We start from the raw sequence: 18139 nt of genomic DNA, 5'->3' as shown, positions 1-18139 counted from the left end.
CGACCGGCCCGCCTCCACTCACTCCGACCCACTGACCCGCCTCGACTCACTCAGACCTGTCAACCGGCCCGCCTTGACTCGCGCCGACTGACCGGCCTCGCCTCGACTCGCGCCGACACACCGACCCACGTCAATTCACTCGGACCCGCCAACCAGCCCACCTCGACTCACTCTGACCCACCGACCCGCCTCGACTCACTCGGACCCACCGACCCACCTCGACTCACTCGGACCCGCCAACCGGCCCGCCTCCACTCACTCCGACCCACCGACCGGCCCGCTTCCACTCACTCGGACCCACTGACCCGCCTCGACTCACTCAGACCTGTTAACCGGCCCGCCTCGACTCGCGCCGACTGACCGGCCTCGCCTCGACTCGGGCCGACCCACCGACCCGCCTCGACTCACTCCAACCCACCGACCCGCCTCGACTCACTCAGACCCGCCGACCAGCCCACCTTGGCTTGCGCCGACCGACTGGCCCGCCTCGACTCACGCTGACCCACCGAACCGCCTCGACTCACTCGGACCCGCCGACCGGCCCACCTTGACTCACTCCGACCCACCGACCAGCCTCGACTCACTCGGACCTGCTGACCAGCCCACCTTGACTCGCGCCGACCCACCAGCCCGCCTCGACTCACTCTTTCCCGCCGACCCACCTCTACTCACTCCGACCCACCGGCCTGCCTCTACTCACTTGGACCCGCCAACGGACCCGCCTTAACTCGCACCCACCGACCGGCCCACCTTGACTTGCGCCGACCGACCAACCTGCCTCGACTCACTCGGACCGACCCGCCTCGACTCTCGCCAACCGACCGACCCACCTCGACTCACTCGGACCTACCAACCGGCCCACCTCGACTCGTGCCGAATGGCCAACCGGCCCACCTCGACTCGCTCGGACCCACCGACTGGCCCGCCTCGACTCACTCGGACCCACCGGCCCGCCTCGACTCACTCGCACCCGCCAACCGGCCCGCCTCGACTCACTCGGACCTGCCGACCGGCCCGCCTCAACTCACTCGGACCCGCTGACCCACCTCAACTCACTCCGACCCACTGACCCGCCTCTACTCACTCCGACCCGCCAACGGACCCGCCTCGACTCGTGCCGCCCCACTGACCGATCCGCCTCGCCTCGCGCCGCCCCACTGACCGGCACGCCTCGCCTCGCGCCGCCCCAGCGACCGACCCGCCACACCTCGCGCCGCCCCAGCGACCGACCCGCCTTGACTCGCGCCGACCCACCAACCAGCCTACCTCGACTCACTCGGACCCACCGACCCGCCTCGACTCACTCGGACCCGCCAACCGGCCTGCCTCGCCTCGCACCAAACGACCGGCCTGCCTCGACACACGCCGACCCACCGACCGGCCCGCCTCGACTCACTCGGACCCGCCACCTGGCCCGCCTTCACTCGCGCCAACCCACCAACCCGCCTCGACTCACTCGGACCGACCGACCGGCCAGCCTCGACTCACTCGAACTCAACGACCGGCCCGCCTCGACTCGCTCGGACCCACCAACCGGCCCGCCTCAACTCGCACCGACCAACTGACCCGCCTCGACTCACTCGGAACCACCCACTGGCCCACCTCAACTCACTCGGACGGACCCACCGGCCCACCTCGACTCACTCGGACCCGCTGACCCGCCTCGACTCACTCCGACCTGCCAACCGGCCCGCCTTGACTTGCGCCGACTGACCGGCCTCGCCTCGACTCGCGACGACCCACCAACCCGCCTCGACTCACTCGGACCCACCCACCGGCCTATCTCAACTCACTCGGACCTGCCGACCGGCCCACCTCGACTCACTCCGACCCACCAACCCGCCTCGACTCACTCCAACCCACCGACCCGCCTCAACTCACTCGGACCCACCGACCCGCCTCAACTCACTCGGACCCACCGACCCGCCTCGACTCACTCCAACCCACCGACCCTCCTCGAATCACTCGGACCCGCCGACCGGCCCACCTCAACTCACTCGGACCCACCGACCCGCCTCGACTCACTCCCACCCGCCGACCGGCCCGCCTCGACTCGCGCCGCCCCACCGAACGACCCGCCTCGACTCCCTTTGACCGATCGACTGGCCCGCCTCGACTCGCGCCAACCCACCAACCAGCCCGTCTCGACTCACTCGGACCCACCGACCTCCCTCAACTCACTCGCACCCGCAAACCGGCCCGCCTCCACTCACTCCGACCCACTGACCCGCCTCGACTCACTCAGACCTGTCAACCGGCCCGCCTCGACTCGCGCCGACTTACCGGCCTCGCCTCGACTCGCGCCGACCCACCGACCCGCCTCGACTCACTCCAACCCACCGACCCGCCTCGACTCACTCCAACCCACCGGCCCGCCTCGACTCACTTGGGCCTCCCAACGGACCCGCCTTCACTCGCGCCAACCGACCGGCCCGCCTTGACTCGCGCCGCCCCACCGAACGACCCGCCTTGACTCGCGCCGCCCCACCGAACGACCTGCCTCGACTCGCACCGCCCCACCGAACGACCTGCCTCGACTCGCGCCGCCCCACCGACCAGCCCGCCTCGACTCACTGAGACCCACCGACCCGCCTCGACTCACTCGAACCCGCCAACCGGCCCGCCTCGACTCGCACCGACCGACCGGCCCACCTCGACTCACTCAGACCCACCGGCCCACCTCGACTCACTCGGACCAACCACCGGCCCACCTCGACTCACTCGGAACCACTGACCCGCCTCGACTCACTCCGACCTGCCAACCGGCCCGCCTTGACTCGCGCCGACTGACCGGCCTCGCCTCGACTCGCGACGACCCACCAACCCGCCTCGACTCACTCGGACCGACCCACCGGCCTATCTCAACTCACTCGGACCTGCCGACCGGCCCGCCTCGACTCACTCGGACCCACCGGCCTGCCTCGACTCACTCGGACCCACCGGCCTGCCTCGACTCACTCGGACCCACCGACCCGCCTCGACTCACTCCCACCCGCCGACCGGCCCACCTCGACTCGCGCCGCCCCACCGAACGACCCGCCTCGACTCCCTTTGACCGATCGACTGGCCCGCCTCGACTCGCGCCAACCCACCGACCAGCCCGTCTCGACTCACTCGGACCCACCGACCTGCCTCAACTCACTCGCACCCGCCAACCGGCCTGCCTCAACTCACTCCGACCCTCTGACCCGCCTCGACTCCCTCTGACCCGCCGACCGGCCCGCCTCCACTCACTCCGACCCACCGACCGGCCCGCCTCCACTCACTCCGACCCACTGACCCGCCTCGACTCACTCAGACCTGTCAACCGGCCCGCCTCGACTCGCGCCGACTGACCGGCCTCGCCTCGACTCGCGCCGACCCACCGACCCGCCTCGACTCACTCCAACCCACCGACCCGCCTCGACTCACTCCAACCCACCAACCCGCCTCGACTCACTCCAACCCACCGACCCGCCTCGACTCACTCAGACCCGCCGACCAGCCCACCTTGGCTTGCGCCGACCGACTGGCCCGCCTCGACTCACGCTGACCCACCGAACCGCCTCGACTCACTCGGACCCGCCGACCGGCCCACCTTGACTCACTCCGACCCACCAACCCGCCTCGACTCACTCCGACCCACCGACCTGTCCGCTTCGACTCACTCGGACCTGCCGACCGGCCCGCCTCGACTCACTCGGACCCACCGACATGCCTCGACTCGCGCCGACCCACCGGCCCGCCTCAACTCACTCGGACCCGCCGACCCACCTCAACTCACTCCGACCCACTCACCCGCCTCTACTCACTTCGACCCGCCAACGGACCCGCCTCGACTCGTGCCGCCCCACCGAACGATCCGCCTCGACTCGCGCCGCCCCACTGACCGACACGCCTCGCCTCGCGCCGCCCCAGCGACCGACCCGCCTCGCCTCGCGCCGCCCCAGCGACCGACCCGCCTCGACTCGCGCCGACCCACCAACCAGCCTGCCTCGACTCACTCGGACCCACCGACCCGCCTTGACTCACTCGGACCCGCCAACCGGCCCGCCTCGACTCACTCCGACCCTCTGACCCGCCTCGACTCCCTCTGACCCGCCGACCGGCCCGCCTCCACTCACTCCGACCCACCGACCGGCCCGCCTCCACTCACTCCGACCCACTGACCCGCCTCGACTCACTCAGACCTGTCAACCGGCCCGCCTCGACTCGCGCCGACTGACCGGCCTCGCCTCGACTCGCGCCGACCCACCGACCCACCTCCACTCACTCCAACCCACCGACCCCCCTCGACTCACTCCAACCCACCAACCCGCCTCGACTCACTCCAACCCACCGACCCGCCTCGACTCACTCAGACCCGCCGACCAGCCCACCTTGGCTTGCGCCGACCGACTGGCCCGCCTCGACTCACGCTGACCCACCGAACCGCCTCGACTCACTCGCACCCGCCGACCGGCCCACCTTGACTCACTCCGACCCACCAACCCGCCTCGACTCACTCCGACCCACCGACCTGTCCGCTTCGACTCACTCGGACCTGCCGACCGGCCCGCCTCGACTCACTCGGACCCACCGACATGCCTCGACTCGCGCCGACCCACCGGCCCGCCTCAACTCACTCGGACCCGCCGACCCACCTCAACTCACTCCGACCCACTCACCCGCCTCTACACACTTCGACCCGCCAACGGACCCGCCTCGACTCGTGCCGCCCCACCGACCGATCCGCCTCGACTCGCGCCGCCCCAGCGACCGACACGCCTCGCCTCGCGCCGCCCCAGCGACCGACCCGCCTCGCCTCGCGCCGCCCCAGCGACCGACCCGCCTCGACTCGCGCCGACCCACCAACCAGCCTGCCTCGACTCACTCGGACCCACCGACCCGCCTCGACTCACTCGGACCCACCGACCGGCCCGCCTCGCCTCGCACCAAACGACCGGCCTGCCTCGCCTCGCGCCGACCCACCGACCGGCCCGCCTCGACTCACTCGGACCCGCCACCTGGCCCGCCTTCACTCGCGCCAACCCACCAACCCGCCTCGACTCACTCGGACCGACCGACCGGCCCGCCTCGACTCACTCGGACCGACCGACCGGCCCGCCTCGACTCACTCGGACCGACCGACCGGCCCGCCTCGACTCACTCGGACCCACCGACCGGCCCGCCTCGACTCGCTCGGACCCACCAACCGACCCGCCTCAACTCGCACCGACCAACTGACCCGCCTCGACTCACTCGGACCCACCCACTAGCCCACCTCCACTCACTCGGACCGACCGACCGGCCCGCCTCGACTCACTCGAACCCAGCGAACGGCCCGCCTCGACTCACTCGGACCAACCACCGGCCCACCTCGACTCACACGGACCCACTGGCCCGCCTCGACTCACTCGGACCTGCCAACCGGCCCGCCTCGACTCGCACCGACTGACCGGCCTCGCCTCGACTCGCGCCGACCCACCGACCAACCTCCACTCACTCCAACCCACCGACCCCCCTCGACTCACTCCAACCCACCAACCCGCCTCGACTCACTCCAACCCACCGACCCGCCTCGACTCACTCAGACCCGCCGACCAGCCCACCTTGGCTTGCGCCGACCGACTGGCCCGCCTCGACTCACGCTGACCCACCGAACCGCCTCGACTCACTCGCACCCGCCGACCGGCCCACCTTGACTCACTCCGACCCACCGACCAGCCTCGACTCACTCGGACCTGCTGACCAGCCCACCTTGACTCGCGCCGACCCACCAGCCCGCCTCGACTCGCTCTTACCCACCGACCCACCTCTACTCACTCCGACCCACCGGCCTGCCTCTACTCACTTGGAACCGCCAACGGACCTGCCTTAACTCGCACCGACCGACCGGCCCACCTTGACTTGCGCCGACCGACCAACCTGCCTCGACTCACTCGGACCGACCCGCCTCGACTCTCGCCAACCGACCGACCCACCTCGACTCACTCGGACCCACCAACCGACCCACCTCGACTCACTCCGACCTACCAACCGGCCCACCTCGACTCGTGCCGAACGGCCAACCGGCCCACCTCGACTCGCTCGGACCCACCGACCGGCCCGCCTCGACTCACTCGGACCCACCGACCCGCCTCGACTCACTCGCACCCGCCAACCGGCCCGCCTCGACTCGCACCGACCGACCGACCCACCTTGACTCACTCCGACCCACCAACCCGACTCGACTCACTCCGACCCACCGACCTGTCCGCTTCGACTCACTCGGACCTGCCGACCGGCCCGCCTCGACTCACTCGGACCCACCGACATGCCTCGACTCGCGCCGACCCACCGGCCCGCCTCAACTCACTCGGACCCGCCGACCCACCTCAACTCACTCCGACCCACTCACCCGCCTCTACTCACTTCGACCCGCCAACGGACCCGCCTCGACTCGTGCCGCCCCACCGACCGATCCGCCTCGACTCGCGCCGCCCCACTGACCGACACGCCTCGCCTCGCGCCGCCCCAGCGACCGACCCGCCTCGCCTCACGCCGCCCCATCGACCGACCCGCCTCGACTCGCGCCGACCCACCAACCAGCCTGCCTCGACTCACTCGGACCCATCGACCCGCCTCGACTCACTCGGACCCGCCAACCGGCCCGCCTCGCCTCGCACCAAACGACCGGCCTGCCTCGACGCGCGCCGACCCACCGACCGGCCCGCCTCGACTCACTCGGACCCGCCACCTGGCCCGCCTTCACTCGCGCCAACCCACCAACCCGCCTCGACTCACTCAGCCCGACCGACCAGCCCGCCTCGACTCACTCGGACCGACCGACCGGCCCGCCTCGACTCACTCGAACCCACCGACCGGCCCGCCTCAACTCGCACCGACCAACTGACCCGCCTCGACTCACTCGGACCCACCCACTAGCCCACCTCCACTCACTCGGACCGACCGACCGGCCCGCCTCGACTCACTCGAACCCAGCGACCGGCCCGCCTCGACTCACTCGGACCAACCACCGGCCCACCTCGACTCACTCGGACCCACTGGCCCGCCTCGACTCACTCGGACCTGCCAACCGGCCCGCCTTGACTTGCGCCGACTGACCGGCCTCGCCTCGACTCGCGACGACCCACCAACCCGCCTCGACTCACTCGGACCCACCCACCGGCCTATCTCAACTCTCTCGGACCCGCCGACCGACCCACCTCGACTCACTCCGACACACCGACCCACCTCGACTCACTCCAACCCACCGACCCGCATCGACTCACTCGGACCCACTGACCCACCTCAACTCACTCCGACCCACCGAACCGCCTCTACTCACTTGGACCCCCCAACGGACCCGCCTCGACTCGCGCCGACCGACCGGCCCGCCTCGACTCGCGCCGACCCACTGACCCGCCTCGACTCACTCGGACCCACCCACTGACCCACCTCAACTCACTCCGACCCACCGACCCGCCTCTACTCACTTGGGCCTCCCAACGGACCCGCCTTCACTCGCGCCAACCGACCGGCCCGCCTTGACTCGCGCCGCCCCACCGAACGACCCGCCTTGACTCGCGCCGCCCCACCGAACGACCTGCCTCGACTCGCACCGCCCCACCGAACGACCTGCCTCGACTCGCGCCGCCCCACCGACCAGCCCGCCTCGACTCACTGAGACCCACCGACCCGCCTCGACTCACTCGAACCCGCCAACCGGCCCGCCTCGACTCGCACCGACCGACCGGCCCACATCGACTCACTCAGACCCACCGGCCCACCTCGACTCACTCGGACCAACCACCGGCCCACCTCGACTCACTCGGAACCACTGACCCGCCTCGACTCACTCCGACCTGCCAACCGGCCCGCCTTGACTTGCGCCGACTGACCGGCCTCGCCTCGACTCGCGACGACCCACCAACCCGCCTCGACTCACTCGGACCCACCCACCGGCCTATCTCAACTCACTCGGACCTGCCGAACGGCCCACCTCGACTAACTCCGACCCACCGACCCGCCTCGACTCACTCCAACCCACCGACCTGCCTCGACTCACTCGGACCGACCGGCCCGCCTCGACTCACTCGGACCCACCGACCCGCCTCGACTCACTCCCACCCGCCGACCGGCCCGCCTCGACTCGCGCCGCCCCACCGAACGACCCGCCTCGACTCCCTTTGACCGATCGACTGTCCCGCCTCGACTCGCGCCAACCCACCGACCAGCCCGTCTCGACTCACTCGGACCCACCGACCTGCCTCAACTCACTCGCACCCGCCAACCGGCCCGCCTCGACTCACTCCGACCCTCTGACCCGCCTCGACTCCCTCGGACCCGCCGACCGGCCCGCCTCCACTCACTCCGACCCACCGACCGGCCCGCCTCCACTCACTCCGACCCACTGACCCGCCTCGACTCACTCAGACCTGTCAACCGGCCCGCCTCGACTCGCGCCGACTGACCGGCCTCGCCTCGACTCGCGCCGACCCACCGACCCACCTCCACTCACTCCAACCCACCGACCCCCCTCGACTCACTCCAACCCACCAACCCGCCTCGACTCACTCCAACCCACCGACCCGCCTCGACTCACTCAGACCCGCCGACCAGCCCACCTTGGCTTGCGCCGACCGACTGGCCCGCCTCGACTCACGCTGACCCACCGAACCGCCTCGACTCACTCGGACCCGCCGACCGACCCACCTTGACTCACTCCGACCCACCGACCAGCCTGGACTCACTCGGACCTGCTGACCAGCCCACCTTGACTCGCGCCGACCCACCAGCCCGCCTCGACTCGCTCTTACCCACCGACCCACCTCTACTCACTCGGACCCACCGACCCGCCTCGACTCACTCGCATCCGCCAACCGGCCCGCCTCGACTCGCACCGACCGACCGACCCGCCTCGACTCACTCCGACCCACCGACCTGTCCGCTTCGACTCACTCGGACCTGCCGACCGGCCCGCCTCGACTCACTCGGACCCACCGACATGCCTCGACTCGCGCCGACCCACCGGCCCGCCTCAACTCACTCGGACCCGCCGACCCACCTCAACTCACTCCGACCCACTCACCCGCCTCTACTCACTTCGACCCGCCAACGGACCCGCCTCCACTCGCGCCGCCTCACCGACCGACCCGCCTCGCCTCGCGCCGCCCCAGCGACCGACCCGCCTCGCCTCGCGCCGCCCCAGCGACCGACCCGCCTCGCCTCGCGCCGCCCTAGCGACCGACCCGCCTCGACTCGCGCCGACCCACCAACCAGCCTGCCTCGACTCACTCGGACCCACCGACCCGCCTCGACTCACTCGGACCCGCCAACCGGCCCGCCTCGCCTCGCACCAAACGACCGGCCTGCCTCGCCTCGCGCCGACCCACCGACCGGCCCGCCTCGACTCACTCGGACCCGCCACCTGGCCCGCCTTCACTCGCGCCAACCCACCAACCCGCCTCGACTCACTCGGACCGACCGACCGGCCCGCCTCGACTCACTCGGACCGACCGACCGGCCCGCCTCGACTCACTCGAACCCACCGACCGGCCCACCTCGACTCGCTCGGACCCACCAACCGACCCGCCTCAACTCGCACCGACCAACTGACCCGCCTCGACTCACTCGGACCCACCCACTAGCCCACCTCCACTCACTCGGAACGACCGACCGGCCCGCCTCGACTCACTCGAACCCAGCGACCGGCCCGCCTCGACTCACTCGGACCAACCACCGGCCCACCTCGACTCACTCGGACCCACTGGCCCGCCTCGACTCACTCGGACCTGCCAACCGGCCCGCCTCGACTCCCTTTGACCGATCGACTGGCCCGCCTCGACTCGCGCCAACCCACCGACCAGCCCGTCTCGACTCACTCGGACCCACCGACCTGCCTCAACTCACTCGCACCCGCCAACCGGCCTGCCTCAACTCACTCCGACCCTCTGACCCGCCTCGACTCCCTCTGACCCGCCGACCGGCCCGCCTCCACTCACTCGGACCCGCCGACCGGCCCGCCTCCACTCACTCCGACCCACCGACCGGCCCGCCTCCACTCACTCCGACCCACTGACCCGCCTCGACTCACTCAGACCTGTCAACCGGCCCGCCTCGACTCGCGCCGACTGACCGGCCTCGCCTCGACTCGCGCCGACCCACCGACCCACCTCCACTCACTCCAACCCACCGACCCCCCTCGACTCACTCCAACCCACCAACCCGCCTCGACTCACTCCAACCCACCGACCCGCCTCGACTCACTCAGACCCGCCGACCAGCCCACCTTGGCTTGCGCCGACCGACTGGCCCGCCTCGACTCACGCTGACCCACCGAACCGCCTCGACTCACTCGGACCCGCCGACCGGCCCACCTTGACTCACTCCGACCCACCAACCCGCCTCGACTCACTCCGACCCACCGACCTGTCCGCTTCGACTCACTCGGACCTGCCGACCGGCCCGCCTCGACTCACTCGGACCCACCGACATGCCTCGACTCGCGCCGACCCACCGGCCCGCCTCAACTCACTCGGACCCGCCGACCCACCTCAACTCACTCCGACCCACTCACCCGCCTCTACTCACTTCGACCCGCCAACGGACCCGCCTCGACTCGTGCCGCCCCACCGACCGATCCGCCTCAACTCGCGCCGCCCCACTGACCGACACGCCTCGCCTCGCGCCGCCCCAGCGACCGACCCGCCTCGCCTCGCGCCGCCCCAGCGACCGACCCGCCTCGACTCGCGCCGACCCACCAACCAGCCTGCCTCGACTCACTCGGACCCACCGACCCGCCTCGACTCACTCGGACCCGCCAACCGGCCCGCCTCGCCTCGCACCAAACGACCGGCCTGCTTCGACGCGCGCCAACCCACCGACCGGCCCGCCTCGACTCACTCGGACCCGCCACCTGGCCCGCCTTCACTCGCGCCAACCCACCAACCCGCCTCGACTCACTCGGACCGACCGACCGGCCCGCCTCGACTCACTCGGACCGACCGACCGGCCCGCCTCGACTCACTCGAACCCACCGACCGGCCCGCCTCGACTCACTCGGACCGACCGACCGGCCCGCCTCGACTCACTCGAACCCACCGACCGGCCCGCCTCGACTCGCTCGGACCCACCAACCGACCCGCCTCAACTCGCACCGACCAACTGACCCGCCTCGACTCACTCGGACCCACCCACTAGCCCACCTCCACTCACTCGGACCGACCGACCGGCCCGCCTCGACTCACTCGAACCCAGCGACATGCCCGCCTCGACTCACTCGAACCCCGCGACCGGCCCGCCTCGACTCACTCGGACCAACCACCGGCCCACCTCGACTCACGCGGACCCACTGGCCCGCCTCGACTCACTCGGACCTGCCAACCGGCCCGCCTCGACTCGCACCGACTGACCGGCCTCGCCTCGACTCGCGCCGACCCACCGACCAACCTCCACTCACTCCAACCCACCGACCCCCCTCGACTCACTCCAACCCACCAACCCGCCTCGACTCACTCCAACCCACCGACCCGCCTCGACTCACTCAGACCCGCCGACCAGCCCACCTTGGCTTGCGCCGACCGACTGGCCCGCCTCGACTCACGCTGACCCACCGAACCGCCTCGACTCACTCGGACCCGCCGACCGGCCCACCTTGACTCACTCCGACCCACCGACCAGCCTCGACTCACTCGGACCTGCTGACCAGCCCACCTTGACTCGCGCCGACCCACCAGCCCGCCTCGACTCGCTCTTACCCACCGACCCACCTCTACTCACTCCGACCCACCGGCCTGCCTCTACTCACTTGGAACCGCCAACGGACCCGCCTTAACTCGCACCCACCGACCGGCCCACCTTGACTTGCGCCGACCGACCAACCTGCCTCGACTCACTCGGACCGACCCGCCTCGACTCTCGCCAACCGACCGACCCACCTCGACTCACTCGGACCCACCAACCGACCCACCTCGACTCACTCCGACCTACCAACCGGCCCACCTCGACTCGTGCCGAACGGCCAACCGGCCCACCTCGACTCGCTCGGACCCACCGACCGGCCCGCCTCGACTCACTCGGACCCACCGACCCGCCTCGACTCACTCGCACCCGCCAACCGGCCCGCCTCGACTCGCACCGACCGACCGACCCACCTTGACTCACTCCGACCCACCAACCCGCCTCGACTCGCGCCAACCCACCGACCAGCCCGTCTCGACTCACTCGGACCCACCGACCTGCCTCAACTCACTCGCACCCGCCAACCGGCCTGCCTCGACTCACTCCGACCCTCTGACCCGCCTCGACTCACTCGGACCCGCCGACCGGCCCGCCTCCACTCACTCCGACCCACCGACCGGCCCGCCTCCACTCACTCCGACCCACTGACCCGCCTCGACTCACTCAGACCTGTCAACCGGCCCGCCTCGACTCGCGCCGACTGACCGGCCTCGCCTCGACTCGCGCCGACCCACCGACCCACCTCCACTCACTCCAACCCACCGACCCCCCTCGACTCACTCCAACCCACCAACCCGCCTCGACTCACTCCAACCCACCGACCCGCCTCGACTCACTCAGACCCGCCGACCAGCCCACCTTGGCTTGCGCCGACCGACTGGCCCGCCTCGACTCACGCTGACCCACCGAACCGCCTCGACTCACTCGGACCCGCCGACCGACCCACCTTGACTCACTCCGACCCACCAACCAGCCTCGACTCACTCGGACCTGCTGACCAGCCCACCTTTACTCGCGCCGACCCACCGACCCGCCTCGACTCGCTCTTACCCACCGACCCACCTCTACTCACTCGGACCCACCGACCCGCCTCGACTCACTCGCACCCGCCAACCGGCCCGCCTCGACTCGCACCGACCGACCGACCCGCCTCGACTCACTCCGACCCACCGACCTGTCCGCTTCGACTCACTCGGACCTGCCGACCGGCCCGCCTCGACTCACTCGGACCCACCGACATGCCTCGACTCGCGCCGACCCACCGGCCCGCCTCAACTCACTCGGACCCGCCGACCCACCTCAACTCACTCCGACCCACTCACCCGCCTCTACTCACTTCGACCCGCCAACGGACCCGCCTCCACTCGTGCCGCCTCACCGACCGATCCGCCTCGACTCGCGCCGCCCCAGCGACCGACCCGCCTCGCCTCGCGCCGCCCCAGCGACTGACCCGCCTCGCCTCGCGCCGCCCCAGCGACCGACCCGCCTCGACTCGCGCCGACCCACCAACCAGCCTGCCTCGACTCACTCGGACCCACCGACCCGCCTCGACTCACTCGGACCCGCCAACCGGCCCGCCTCGCCTCGCACCAAACGACCGGCCTGCCTCGACGCGCGCCGACCCACCGACCGGCCCGCCTCGACTCACTCGGACCCGCCACCTGGCCCGCCTTCACTCGCGCCAACCCACCAACCCGCCTCGACTCACTCAGCCCGACCGACCGGCCCGCCTCGACTCACTCGGACCGACCGACCGGCCCGCCTCGACTCACTCGAACCCACCGACCGGCCCGCCTCGACTCGCTCGGACCCACCAACCGACCCGCCTCAACTCGCACCGACCAACTGACCCGCCTCGACTCACTCGGACCCACCCACTAGCCCACCTCCACTCACTCGGACCGACCGACCGGCCCGCCTCGACTCACTCGAACCCAGCGACCGGCCCGCCTCGACTCACTCGGACCAACCACCGGCCCACCTCGACTCACTCGGACCCACTGGCCCGCCTCGACTCACTCGGACCTGCCAACCGGCCCGCCTCGACTCGCACCGACTGAACGACCTCGCCTCGACTCGCGCCGACCCACCGACCCACCTCCACTCACTCCAACCCACCGACCCCCCTCGACTCACTCCGACCCACCAACCCGCCTCGACTCACTCCAACCCACCGACCTGCCTCGACTCACTCCGACCCACCGAACCGCCTCGACTCACTCGGACCCGCCGACCGGCCCACCTCGACTCACTCGGACCCACCGACCCGCCTCGACTCACTCGGACCCACCGACCCGCCTCGACTCACTCGGACCCGCCGACCGGCCCACCTCAACTCACTCCAACCCACCGACCCGCATCGACTCACTCGGACCCACCGACCCGCCTCGACTCACTCCCACCCGCCGACCGGCCCGCCTCGACTCGCGCCGCCCCACCGAACGACCCGCCTCGACTCCCTTTGACCGATCGACTGGCCCGCCTCGACTCGCGCCAACCCACCGACCAGCCCGTCTCGACTCACTCGGACCCACCGACCTGCCTCAACTCACTCGCACCCGCCAACCGGCCCGCCTCGACTCACTCCGACCCTCTGACCCGCCTCGACTCACTCGGACCCGTCGACCGGCCCGCCTCCACTCACTCCGACCCACCGACCGGCCCGCCTCCACTCACTCCGACCCACTGACCCGCCTCGACTCACTCAGACCTGTCAACCGGCCCGCCTCGACTCGCGCCGACTGACCGGCCTCGCCTCGACTCGCGCCGACCCACCGACCCGCCTCGACTCACTCCAACCCACCGACCCGCCTCGACTCACTCAGACCCGCCGACCAGCCCACCTTGGCTTGCGCCGACCGACTGGCCCGCCTCAACTCACGCTGACCCACCGATCCGCCTCGACTCACTCGGACCCGCCGACCGGCCCACCTTGACTCACTCCGACCCACCGACCAGCCTCGACTCACTCGGACCTGCTGACCAGCCCACCTTGACTCGCGCCGACCCACCAGCCCGCCTCGACTCGCTCTTACCCACCGACCCACCTCTACTCACTCCGACCCACCGGCCTGCCTCTACTCACTTGGACCCGCCAACGGACCCGCCTTAACTCGCACCCACCGACCGGCCCACCTTGACTTGCGCCGACCGACCAACCTGCCTCGACTCACTCAGACCGACCCGCCTCGACTCTCGCCAACCGACCGACCCACCTCGACTCACTCGGACCCACCAACCGACCCACCTCGACTCACTCCGACCTACCAACCGGCCCACCTCGACTCGTGCCGAACGGCCAACCGGCCCACCTCGACTCGCTCGGACCCACCGACCGGCCCGCCTCGACTCACTCGGACCCACCGACCCGCCTCGACTCACTAGGACCCACCGACCCGCCTCGACTCACTCGCACCCGCCAACCGGCCCGCCTCGACTCGCACCGACCGACCGGCCCACCTCAACTCGCGCCAACCCACCGACCGACCCACCTCGACTCACTCGGCCCCACCCACCGGCCCACCTCGACTCACTCGGCCCCACCCACCGGCCCACCTCGACTCACTCGGAACCACTGACCCGCCTCGACTCACTCCGACCTGCCAACCGGCCCGCCTTGACTTGCGCCGACTGACCGGCCTCGCCTCGACTCGCGACGACCCACCAACCCGCCTCAACTCACTCGGACCCACCCACCGGCCTATCTCAACTCACTCGGACCCGCCAACCGGGCCACCTCGACTCACTCCGACCCACCGACCCACCTCGACTCACTCCAACCCACCGACCCGCATCGACTCACTCGGACCCACTGACCCACCTCGACTCACTCCGACCCACCGAACCGCCTCGACTCACTCGGAGCCGCCAACGGACCCGCCTCGACTCGCGCCGACCGACCGGCCTGCCTCGACTCGCGCCGACCGACCGGCCTGCCTCGACTAGCGCCGACCGACCGGCCCGCCTCGACTCACTCGGACCCACCCACCGGCCCGCCTCGACTCGCTCGGACCCACCAACCAGCCCACCTCGACTCGCACCGACCCACTGACCCGCCTCGACTCGCACCGACCCACTGACCCGGCTCGACTCACTCGGACGGACCCACCGGCCCGCCACGACTCACTCGGACCCACCCACCGGCCTATCGCAACTCACTCAGACCCACCAATCGGCCCGCCTCGACTCACTCCGACCCACCGACCCGCCTCGACTCACTCCGACCCACCGACCCGCCTCGACTCACTCCGACACGCCGACGGACCCGCCTCGACTCACTCCCACCCACCGACCCGCCTCGACTCACTCCCACCCGCCGACCGGCCCGCCTCGACTCACTCGGACCCACCCACCGGCCTATCTCAACTCACTCGGACCTGCCGACCGGCCCACCTCGACTCACTCCGACCCACCAACCCGCCTCGACTCACTCCAACCCACCGACCTGCCTCGACTCACTCCAACCCACCGACCCTCCTCGACTCACTCGGACCCGCCGACCGGCCCACCTCAACTCACTCCAACCCACCAACCCACCTCGACTCACTCCGACCCACCAACCCGCCTCGACTCACTCCAACCCACCGACCTGCCTCGACTCACTCGGACCCACCGACCTGCCTCAACTCACTCGCACCCGCCAACCGGCCCACCTCGACTCACTCCGACCCTCTGACCCGCCTCGACTCACTCGGACCCGCCGACCGGCCCGCCTCCACTCACTCCGACCCGACAACCGGCCCGCCTCGACTCGCTCCAACCCACCGACCCGCATCGACTCACTCGGACCCACCGACCCGCCTCGACTCACTCCCACCCGCCGACCCGCCTCGACTCACTCCCACCCGCCGACCGGCCCGCCTCGACTCGCGCCGCCCCACCGAACGACCCGCCTCGACTCCCTTTGACCGATCGACTGGCCCGCCTCGACTTGCGCCAACCCACCGACCAGCCCGTCTCGACTGACTCGGACCCACCGACCTGCCTCAACTCACTCGCACCCGCCAACCGGCCCGCCTCGACTCACTCCGACCCTCTGACCCGCCTCGACTCACTCGGACCCGCCGACCGGCCCGCCTCCACTCACTCCGACCCACCGACCGGCCCGCCTCCACTCACTCCGACCCACTGACCCGCCTCGACTCACTCAGACCTGTCAACCGGCCCGCCTCGACTCGCGCCGACTGACCGGCCTCGCCTCGACTCGCGCCGACCCACCGACCCACCTCGACTCACTCCAACCCACCGACCCGCCTCGACTCACTCAGACCCGCCGACCAGCCCACCTTGGCTTGCGCCGACCGACTGGCCCGCCTCGACTCACGCTGACCCACCGAACCGCCTCGACTCACTCGGACCCGCCGACCGGCCCACCTTGACTCACTCCGACCCACCAACCAGCCTCGACTCACTCGGACCTGCTGACCAGCCCACCTTGACTCGCGCCGACCCACCAGCCCACCTCGACTCGCTCTTACCCACCGACCCACCTCTACTCACTCCGACCCACCGGCCTGCCTCTACTCACTTGGACCCGCCAATGGACCCGCCTTAACTCGCACCCACCGACCGGCCCACCTTGACTTGCGCCGACCGACCAACCTGCCTCGACTCACTCGGACCGACCCGCCTCGACTCTCGCCAACCGACCGACCCACCTCGACTCACTCGGACCCACCAACCGACCCACCTCGACTCACTCCGACCTACCAACCGGCCCACCTCGACTCGTGCCGAACGGCCAACCGGCCCACCTCGACTCGCTCGGACCCACCGACCGGCCCGCCTCGACTCACTCGGACCGACCAGCCTGCCTCGACTCATTCCGAACGGACGACCGACCCGCCTCGACTCGCGCCAACCGACCAACCCGCCTCGACTCGCGCCGACCGACCAACCCACCTCCATTCGCGCCGACCGACCAACCTGCCTCGACTCACTCGGACCGACCCGCCTCGACTCTCGCCAACCGACCGACCCACCTCAACTCACTCGGACCCACCAACCGACCCACCTCGACTCACTCCGACCTACCAACCGGCTCACCTCGACTCCTGCCGAACGGCCAACCGGCCCACCTCGACTCGCTCGGACCCACCGACCGGCCCGCCTCGACTCACTCGAACCCACCGACCCGCCTCGACTCACTCGCACCCGCCAACCGGCCCGCCTCGACTCGCACCGACCGACCGACCCACCTCGACTCACTCCGACCCACCAACCCACCTCGACTCACTCCGACCCACCGACCTGTCCGCTTTGACTCACTCGGACCTGCCGACCGGCCCGCCTCGACTCACTCGGACCCACCGACATGCCTCGCCTCGCGCAGCCCCACTGACCGACACGCCTCGCCTCGCGCCGCCCCAGCGACCGACCTGCCTCGCCTCGCGCCGCCCCAGCGACCCACCCGCCTCGACTCGCGCCGACCCACCAACCAGCCTGCCTCGACTCACTC

The sequence above is a fragment of the Struthio camelus genome, chromosome 2 (assembly GCF_040807025.1).
Source record: "Struthio camelus isolate bStrCam1 chromosome 2, bStrCam1.hap1, whole genome shotgun sequence".
NCBI classification, from domain to species: domain Eukaryota; kingdom Metazoa; phylum Chordata; class Aves; order Struthioniformes; family Struthionidae; genus Struthio; species Struthio camelus.
This window is presented reverse-complemented; position numbering follows the sequence as displayed.